Genomic DNA, 11,293 nt, shown 5'->3' on the forward strand with positions numbered 1-11,293 from the left:
CAGAGCACTGAGCCCCCAGCAGCAGTGGGAACCTCTGGGCAGGCAAAGGTGCTGGTCTGGAGGGTATACCTTGTGAGCAGGGCTGGGTCAGGCTCAGAGCATCCAACATAGGTGGCAGGGAAGCTGCCAGAGAGAGACTGAAGAGCCTGCAGCCCCGTGGCTGGGTCCTTCCATCTGGCTCCAGTCTCACTGGAGGTTTTTGCCTTGGGGAACATCCAGACCAACCCAGTTGAACCTAATCCCATCAGGAGTCCTCAGAGCTCAGGGAGGCCAGGACCCCTCCCCCCCTAGAGTTCAGGGCCTCCCACAAGGACAGGAACCTCTGGGCAGGCAAAGGAACTGGTCTAGAGGGTGTACCTTGCAGACAGTGCTGTGCCAGGCTCAGAGTGTGGAATGCAGGTGGCGGAGAAGCAGCTGGAGAGAACTGGAGAGAACCTGGGTGGTTGAGACCTTCCATTTGGCTCCAGCCTTCCAGGAGTCTTCGGCATCAGAGCAAATACAGCCCAACCCAGTTGAACTTAATCCAATCAAAATCTTCCAGAGGACAGGGAAGCCAACATTCCTCCCCCAGAGACTGTACCGAGAGATCTGACAAAGCTCCAAGAGGGGAGATTTGACAGCCCCAAAACCAAAAATAATGAGAGGAGCAAGAGCACAGACAAATATGGGGAGCAAAGAAGGGGTAAATACGAGCAAACAACAGAAAAAGAAGAAAGAAATTACAATAGACAGCTTCTGTACAGGTAACGAGCAAAAAGTGAATGAAACAGAGGGGGAGGGATCAGCAAAGGAAAAATCAGAAATCCCAGCGAATTGGATACAGGCTTGGGAAGAACTCAAAATGCAATTCAAAACACAATTAAGAGAGGCTGAAGACAGTTGGGAAAAGAACTTAAAAACTAAGATAAATCATCTGGAGACAGAAAATAGTGTCTTGAAAGCCAAAATCAACCAGCTGGAAAATGAGGCAAAGATGAGGTGAAGATGAAAGATGAGGAAAAGGAGATGAAAGATGAAGTAAAGAGGATGAAAGATGACCTCCAAAGAAAATCAGACCAGAATGAAAAGGATGACCAAAAAGCCAGGTATGAAATCCAGTCTTTAAGAACCAGAATGCAACAACTAGAATCAAGTGACCTCACAAGGCAGCAGGACACTATAAAACAAAACCAAAAGAATGATAAAATTGATGAAAATATGAAGCATCTCATTCACAAAACAGAGGATTTAGAAAATTGTTCAAGGAGAGACAATTTAAGAATCATTGGTCTACCAGAAGACCATGACAAAAGAAAAATCCTGGACATCATACTACAGGAAATTATTCAAGAAAACTTCCCCGATATCCTAGAACAAGAGGGAAAAGTAGAGATTGAAAGAATCCACAGATCACTTCCTGTACTTAATCCCCAACTGACAACACCCAGGAATATTATAACCAAATTCAATAACTATCAGACCAAAGAAAAGATATTAAAAGCTGCCAAGAAGAAGTCATTCAGATACCATGGAACCACAGTGAGGATAATGCAGGATATGGCTGCATCCACACTGAAGGACTGAAAGGCATGGAATATGATATTCTGGAAAGCAAGGGAACTAGGTCTACAACCAAGAATCAACTACCCAGCAAAACTGACTACATTCTTACAGGGGAAAGTATGGTCATTCAACAAAATAGAAGAATTCCAAGAATTCGTAAAGAAAAGATCAGACCTGAACAGAAAATTTGATGCCCAAGCACAGAACTCAAGAGAATCATCAAAACGTAATTAAAAAAGAGAGAAAAAAGAAAAACAAAACAAAACAAAAAATTTTTAAGAGACTCAATAAGTTAAAATGATATGTATCCCTATAAGAAAAAAGATCATTGGTAACTCTTAAAAACTGTTGATATTACCTGGGCAGCAAAAAGAAGTACACTTAGAGGGAACAGTGACAAACTGTATAGGATGAAAGGATGACATAAATAGGTATATAGATATATGCATGCATAAATATATAAACATGTGTATGCGTGTATATATATATATATATAACTAGAGCTAAAATATAGGTTAATATTAAAAGAAATGGGAAAAGAAACAAATGGGGGTGTAAATTTATATGTCACAAAGAAGCTCATGGTGGGAGGGGGGAGAACATCAATACACTGGAAGGGTAAAGAGGTCGGAGATAGGAAATACTCAACTCTTACATGCTTTGAAATTGACCCAAAGAGGGAAGAACAATCCAATCCATTGGGGGCAGAGAATAGATTTGCACCCTAAAGGGGAGTAAAAGGGTAAAAAATGAACTGGTGGGGAGGGAAGCAGTACAAGGGAGGGAGGGGGAAGTGGGGTTAATATTAGAAAGACTACAGGGAAAATAAAGGGAGGGAATAAGAAGGGATGGGGTAGAAAGGGAAGTAAAATAAGGGTGGTAACTAGGGGGACTGATTAAAAACAAACATTGGTGTAGAAGGAAATAGCGAAAGAAGAAAAGGTAGGAACAGGAGTGGAAATAAAAATGTTGGATAATACACAGCTAGTAATCATAACTCTGAATGAGTATGGAATGAACTTACCCATAAAACGCAAGTGAATAGCAGAGTGGATTAGTATTTTAATATGTATTGAGTACATTTGCGTATCAAAGAGATTAAAAAGGGAGCTTGCAGCCATCTCCATCTCTTGGAGATCTCACAGGATTGCTTAACACTGTCTTTCCACCTTCCTCTCTCCTCTCTATCTCTACCTGTAACCTGGCCTTCGTCCAGGTGTCTCTTTCTTTTCCAATGCTAATACCTAGCACTCTCTAATTCTTCCTACTATTCTCTGTTCATTCTCCTAGCTAAGCTATATCATCCTCTGACCAGTGAAGTGTTATATTGGGATCTTTGGATGGAATTAGCCTTTCTGAGACGTCCACTGATTGGGGCATGGCTGCAGCTCCATGATAATTAATAAGGCCTGTTCTCTGACTCATTTCTGACATCTCAAACTTAGCTCCATCACGCCCTTCGCGGAATCCAAAACTTCTATCCTTTTTCTATCTTTCTACCTTGTGGCTTCTCATGGGCTGAGAAGCCTCAGCAGTGGTCATCAAAACAATTTGGTACTGGCTAAGAGACAGAAAGGAAGATCAGTGGAATAGACTTGGGGTAAATTACCTCAGCAAGACAGTCTATGACAAACCCAAAGACCCTAGCTTTTGGGACAAAAATCCACTATTTGATAAAAACTTCTGGGAAAATTGGAAGACAGTGTGGGGGAGATTAGGTTTGGATCAACACCTCACACCCTACAATGACTTGAACATAAAGAAGGAAACTATAAGAAAATTAGGTGAACATGGAATAATATACATGTCAGACCTTTGGGAAGGGAAAGATTTTAAAACCAAGCAAGACTCAAAAAGAGTCACAAAATGTAAAATAAGTTTGACTACATCAAATTAAAAAGTTTTTGTACAAACAAAACCAATGTAACTAAAATCAGAAGGGTAGCAACAAATTGGGAAACAATCTTCAATACAAAAACCTCTGACAAAGGTCTAATTACTCAAATTTACAAAGAGCTAAATCAATTGTACAAAAAAATCAAGCCATTCTCCAATTGATAAATGGGCAAGAGACATGAATAGGCAGTTTTCACATAAAGAAATCAAAACTATTAATAAGCACATGAAAAAATGTTCTAAACCTCTTATAATCAGAGAGATGAAAATCAAAACAACTCTGAGGTATCACCTCACACCTAGCAGATTGGCTAACATGACTGCAAAGGAAAGTAATGAATGCTGGAGGGGATGCGGCAAAGTTGGGACATTAATGCATTGCTGGTGGAGTTGTGAATTGATCCAACCATTCTGGAGGGCAATTTGGAACTATACCCAAAGGGCATAAAAGACTATTTGCCCTTTGATCCAGCATAGCAGTGCTGGGTTTGTACCCCAAAGTGATAATAAGGACAAAGACTTGTACAAGAATATTCATAGCTGTGCTCTTTGTGGTGGCCAAAAATTGGAAAATTAGGGGATGCCCTTCAATTGGGGAATGGCTGAACAAATTGTGGTATATGTTGGTGACGGAATACTATTGTGCTAAAAGGAATAATAAAGTGGAGGAATTCCATGGAAACTGGAACGACCTCCAGGAAGTGATGCAGAGTGAGAGGAGCAGAACCAGGAGAACATTGTACACAGAGACTGATACACTGTGGTACAATCGAAGGTGATGGACTTCTCCATTAGTAGCAATGCAATGTCCCTGAACAATCTGCAGGGATCTAAAAAATACTATCCACAAGCAGAGGACAAACTGCGGGAGTAAAAACACTGAGGAAAAGCAAGTGCTTGACTACAGGGGTGGAGGGGACATGACTGAGGAGAGACTTTAAATGAACACCCTAATGCAAATACCAACAACATGGAAATGGGTTTGAATCAAGGACACATGTGATAGTCAGTGGAATCGCGCGCTGGGTATGGGAGGGGTAGGGGGAGGGGGGAGGGGGGAGGAAAAGAAAATGATCTTTGTTTCCAATGAATAATGTTTGAAAATAACCAAATAAAATAATGTTTAAGAAAAAGAACTTACATAAAACCTACTTATAAACCAAAAACAGTGCAGAAAGAAACTAGACAATGCTTTTTCTGCCATAAGAAAGGTCACCTGGTCAAAGACTGTTTTCTGAAAAAGAAATATGAAGTAAATAGGAATAAAACCACATAAGTTAGATATAGAAAGCAAAATTCCACTTGCTGTTCTCATTGTAAGCTAAAATCCACACAACAGGTGACTGATTTAGAGGAAATGCAACAGGCTATTAAATCAGGAGCCAAACCTAAATATTCAGACATGGTTAGGAGAGAATTATGAAGCTAGGGCTATAATGTATGTAGTTTGGTACATGGAGATAGAAGAAATGGTGTAAAAAAGACATGTTAAACTTAAGAGAAAAAGAGAAGAAATGGTGAAAATTTAGTATAAGAAAGTGAATCTGTGAGTGATAGCAAATTCAATGAATCAAGAGTCAGGAAGAGACAAATAAAACAGCTAGATGCAGAAGTTAAAGACATCATGTCTCAATTAGCAATGGAGATAAGAGACTTAGAGAAAGACTGTGTAGTAACCAAACATGAAAAAAGTGCAAATCAAGTCAAAACATTCTTGGAGGACTTTTTTCAGTGCAGTGAGCACAGGTATTGAATTGTGTAAAAGAAAAAGACAGACAAAGTCACAAAAACTCAAGCAAGAGTTAGTGAAAGATACAGAGAAACAAAATTTCAGTTCCCTACAGGTTACTGTTACTAAAGATGTAAATACTTTGAAACCATTCACAGAATAGCATGACATCCCACCAAACTCAGTTAATTCTTCAAATAGCTAGCTATATGGCACTGATATCCTTAGAAAAAACATCTACTTTGAATCCTGAAGCTGAAACTTTCCATCCAACAAGACTAATTTAGATAATAAAAATTTTACTGAAAATGAAGCTGATATTACATTTGAAAACAATAATCCTATTCAAAGTAATGGAGGTGACATGACAGTTGAATTTGAAAACAGGAATGGAATGGAAGTCTTAGTAACTGAAAGAACAGCCAAGGATTCAAATGGCAGACTTAAAGCCAACATTCTAAATGGCAGAGGGGAATCTGGCCAAATAAACTTATGTGAGATAAGCAATAGCTATAATTCCAAATGTAATAGAGAATATGGTACCATCAACCTCAAATGTAGATTTCATAGGAAATGAGCTAAATAAAAAAAGTTAACTGATCCAAATATACTGCTGGCAAAGGGTAGCAAAGAAATGAACAGTGACTTAGTAACTATAGACACCTTAGCTACACAACCAGAAACATATGTATGTAGTACTGTAGGAAAGAATGAAGGCAGACATCCTACTGATGCAAGGGAACATGCAGATGTACTACACTTATTCCCAGAACAACACAAATTAGAGGGACAGATTTCTATCTTTACACAGTCAAAAGAGAGTGAAGATGAACATAAACCTCAGATTCAGTACCTATGAATATTAACAGTATTGCATATCTGCAAGAAGAAACTAACTCCATACCATCAAGTTTACCAACTCAAAACAAAAATCTAAAGCTTAGCAATGAGAAACAACCAGAAACTGATTTGGGAAATATAAAAGCTGGTGACATAGGCTTAGATCAACACACAAAGCCAGAGCTTAGCAACATCTGACACAAGTTTACATGGCACTGAACAAAATCCAATGAATATTATTAGGATTGCTGATTTCAGTGGGTCAGATTCAGATTCAGAATCAGAAGACCTACCAAAAGGTGTAATAATAATGAACCAAGATGATTTAGAACAGATGTCTTACCAATTTTATAAGCTTAATGAAGAGGTGGGGTGTATGGGGTGCTCAGAGAGGGGTAGTATCTCTGGTATGGAGGGCTTGTCGTGCCCTCCTAGGGCAGCTCTCCAGCCTCTGACCCCCACCTGACACCCAGCTCTCACTTGTGGCTCCCAGTAGCTGCTAGCATGTAGCAGCGGCCACACCCTGGGCAACGGCTTCGACAGGCTGGCCAAACCTTGTGAGGGTAGCCATCGGGTCGTCGACCCATGGTGAACCAGGGCTTTGCTCACCCAGCATGTGAAGACTGCTTCGGCTGAACAGATGGAAGAAACCAATAAGAAGGTTCAACGGCTGAGAGGGCGACGCAGCAAAGCACTGTGGAGTGCTTAGGATGTGTTGGAGCACAAAAGACAACACGGCCATCCAATGCAGCTGAGGAAGTCTCCAGACGTAACAATTTTTCATGCCACTGGACCCAGGCCTCCAAAGCTGAGAGAGTGGGACTGTCTCTGTGCATCGGCTTTTCCACTTAAATCTCTTTCACGCACAAGTGTCTTTGTGCACACTCATCTATCCTAACCCCGTCCACCCTCTTCAAGACCTGCAGCGATGGGGGAGTGACGACGCAAGAGATGGAGGTGACCACTGGCAGTTGTAGTCACGATCCTGCACGTAGGCGGCCCACAGACCAGTGGTCACTCAACCCTGTGGGCAGCAGGGATGTTCCACAGCATCCTGGGTGACTGAGCATCCCTCTCTAGGACAGCACTGCTCACCCTAATCAAGGGAGGGGACTAGAAAAGGTGTCCCAAACATTGCCTGTCCTACAAACACCCGGTCAGCACACCATGGCTGGCGGGTCATCCCTTTAAGTGGTCGAAATCAAAGAAAAAAATACAAAGAAACTCCTACTAGGAGCATGGAACCCTCGACAGAGCCAACTCCACCAGCATCAAAGTAATGGTCCTCAAAACCCAGCTACGATGGTCTGGACACGTCATCCACATGGACCCACAGTGAATACCAAGACAGGTATTCTACGGTGAACTGTCAGCTGGACTCAGGAAACAAGGCCGACCAAAGAAAAGATTCAAGGATCCGCTAAAGTCCAACTTGAAGTGGGCTGGCATGACACCAAAGCAACTAGAACTTACTGCCTCTGACAGAAGCAGCTGGTGAACCCATATTCACCATGCCGCCGCCACCTTTGAAGATGAGTGACGTCGACGTCTTGCCGCTGCGTGTGAACGCCGACACCAGGCCACACCCGCACCTCCCGTAACAACTGGCGTCCCATGCCCCATGTGCCACACACTGTGCGCCTCAGCCTTTGGACTCCAAAGCCACATGAGGGTACACCGTAGATGAAACTGCACAAAGACAATAGTCATTCTCGGTCACCGAGAGACTACGACTAACTAATGAAGAGGTAAACAAAGAAGGGGATGTGTGGGACACAAGTGAGAAAATTGAATACCTGAAACCAGTACAATCAAAATCTTACCAAGATTATGATGATGAGATATTCTTTGGGCACAGAACAAGTTGTATACCATTAGAAGAACTTTATGCAAGATTAGGGGTTGATAATGAAGATGACTTTATAGAGAAGTTGAATTACATGGCTTATGCAGATACAGATTTTGAATGGGAATGAGGATATCAAGGAACATATTAAGAACTGGAGGAGGAGAGATAGATATACAATTTCACATCTATTCTTTAACTTCAAAAACATGACAAATACCATTCATGCAGTAAGAGGGAAACCAAGAGTAGTTGGAGTTCCATAGGGTGACATACAACACAAGACCTTATGAGAATGAAGACTAGTCTTAGGTAGAAAAGAAAATACTCTAGCAAAAGAACAACTAAGTAATTCAACAACAAGAACACTCCTAAGCTTGTAGCAGAAAACTTCAACTTCATAACTATGACAGACACAAACACCTAGAATGCTATGGAAGTATAGATTCACATTGGATGAATTTATTAAAGACTTTAACATCAAGTTATAGTTGAGAACTGTAACAGGTTATCCATATCTCTCAACCTCAACCTAAACAATCTCTTCCAGGGAAGGAAGAGAGGGAGGATATACCATGAAGATATTACCTCATAGTTTCAGATACCTCACAAGAAACAACAGTGTGATCATGTCATTATTGAAGATACATACAAATGACATCTGATAAAAAAAAGCCCTAGTCATATGCAGCAACACGAGTAGTACTAGAAAAAAATCAATAACAGTTCCTATGGAAAACAAAGGAAAGCACACACAAGACTATGGTATCAACAGAAATTACAGACGAGAGCATTGCACATGTTAAAATGATAACAGGAAAGCACCCCTGAAGCAAATAAAATGGTTTCAAAAATAATACAGCCAGTAACACAGACAAAAGGAAAGCATGCAGTTAAAATTTAACTCCAAAGAATAGCTTCTATATTTTATACAAAGTCTCTGCCAACCATAATAGCAGAAAAGAAAGAAACAAAATTATTTCAAATGAATGCATAACTCCATGACCAAACAAAATACATTATATCCAAATTCTATCTCCAAGACATAACTAAAGACAGAATACAATAAATCTCCTTGTGAAAAATTCAAACATCAAAAAGATAATCAAATTTCAAATTCATATTCTTAACAAAATTCTAAGAACTTTATACTGCTTACACCCACCCATGAAGATGAACACATGTAAAGTTTACACTCACTCATGAAGATGAACACATGTAAAGTTTACACTCACTCATGAAGATGAACACATGTAAAGTTTACACTCACTCATGAAGATGAACACATGTAATGCTTACTTCCATACATGAAGAGTAACTAATGAATTCTGACAAGCACTCATGAAGAACTCATGGCTTACTTCCATGCACAATGTAAATTTCCATCTTACATACATATGCATCTAAAAACCTTACATGCATGCATGTTCCTGATTATTCCAGCATGCTCTTGATTGTTCTAGTTTGTTCCTGAATTGAAAAACACAAGAGTATAATTAAGAGTGACAACAGTCAAGAGTGGCATGCTGACCAGATGACGAAGGACACACAGAGTTTCTACAATCAACATTAAAGGACGTGGAAGGACTTTGAAAGTTTGGACCTGTGATCATGTAAGAAAGCAATGTACATGTTAATATCATATATATACATACACATGCTACACTAAAATATAATGTAGGAAGATATCTCATGGAATGGGTAAGTATACAACATATGCATAGTTGCAAAACCCAAAAGTCACACTGATGTATATTTCTGTGGAAAATTCAAACAAAGATATTTCTTTGAATTTGCACAGAAATCTAGAACAATGCATATGGATGTACATATGTAAATCTGTATAAATACAACCTATGTACACATGTAGATACTGATGTACTAACAAACTAACTATATTAGAATAATTTATTAATGTTCTAATGACTAAACTATAGGGACAGATTAGAGAATTTGTTCAAAGTCTTAGGGAAGTAGGGACAGACATAAAAACTACTTAAGTATAGAAGTTAGATTACAGTATAATTGTTGGTTAGCAATTGTTAGTAATAGAAAATTTTACTTAGTTGAATTTATAGACATTAGGAGATAAGACAGTTACATATTCAAAATGCTGTTGAAATTGTTGAAAATTGTTACATGAGTTATTATGTCAAAATCATGTTCATGTAAATCCCGATATCCTAAACCATTTATCCTATACCCAAACTTAGCATAGAACTAGATAGACAGAACAGCTAAGATAAATTTAGGATTTGTTATTTTGGGAGGGTAAAGGAATATTTGATATAGTACAGGGTTAAGAATTAGATAGTTAGAAATATAACAAAATATATCTAAAAGGTAAGTATGATAAAAATTGCTGGTTGCAATTTTAAAAAAGACCAAAAGTGAGGGATGTGGAGAAGAGAGAAATTACAAGAAAATGCAGCAAGATGAGAAGTTGGTGATTGATCAGCTGTCAGTCAAATGAAGATTCCTTTTGGAATGTGATCGAGAAAAGCAGTTTGGAGTCAGGCCAACGGTGACTGTTTTTCTGGGTTTTGAGCTGATGGTGGTGACTTTGAAGGAATAAGCTATCTCAAGCTGGAGGTGGTCTGGCTGGTTTGAAGGCAGAAAAAGAAGGATAATAGTCCATATAACTCTCTCTGACTGGCTCTGTTTCATGCTAGTGACTGAATTGCCATTTCTCTCAATACCCTCCAATTTAAGACTCACTGTAGATAATAAGGAAATCCCACCCCTCTTACCTTCATCCTCTATCTTGTCCTGTTTACCCTTACTTGAGATAAAGAAGAGAAAAGAGTATTTCCTCTGAAACATCATAGCTCACCCTGAGTAACTTAGAAGGAGACTGAAGAAGAAGAGAGAAGGGGAAACTGAAGGGATGAAGAGGGGAGGAAGGGAGATTAGAAGAGGGAGGATGGGAAGTATAAAAGGGAGGAGGGTAGGCAAAGGAAGATAACTATCTGATCTATTAGTTATCTATTATCCATCAAATATACCCTCCAAGATGATCTATTACAAAGACCATAGCAGTGCTCCAAGGAGAAGTCTTTTTCACCACTTTTTTCACTCCAACTCCCGCCCCATAAACTTTCTTCCCCCAGGGAGGACTATAGGCTGGTAAATGTTTAACAACCAGCTCTCTGGAAAGCATGATACATTTTTAGCTTAATCTGCATCCTTAACACTTTCTCCACCTCTTTCTCACATCCATACAATCAACAAGACAGTATCTAAGCCCTGGAGTAAAGGCTGAAGGGATGACTTTTGGGAACTGACCCAGCAGTGAAGGTGCATTGGACATGGATTTGGTGAGACAAGCATGGTTTAGAGTTGGGTTAAATTTGAGCCTTCCCTTCCCTACTGCCTACAGTCTGCTCAGGTTTCATCATTCCACTGTAGAACCCCTGCATACTTCCAAATTGATGTTTTAG

Source organism: Monodelphis domestica, chromosome 8 (assembly GCF_027887165.1).
Source record: "Monodelphis domestica isolate mMonDom1 chromosome 8, mMonDom1.pri, whole genome shotgun sequence".
Classification (NCBI taxonomy): domain Eukaryota; kingdom Metazoa; phylum Chordata; class Mammalia; order Didelphimorphia; family Didelphidae; genus Monodelphis; species Monodelphis domestica.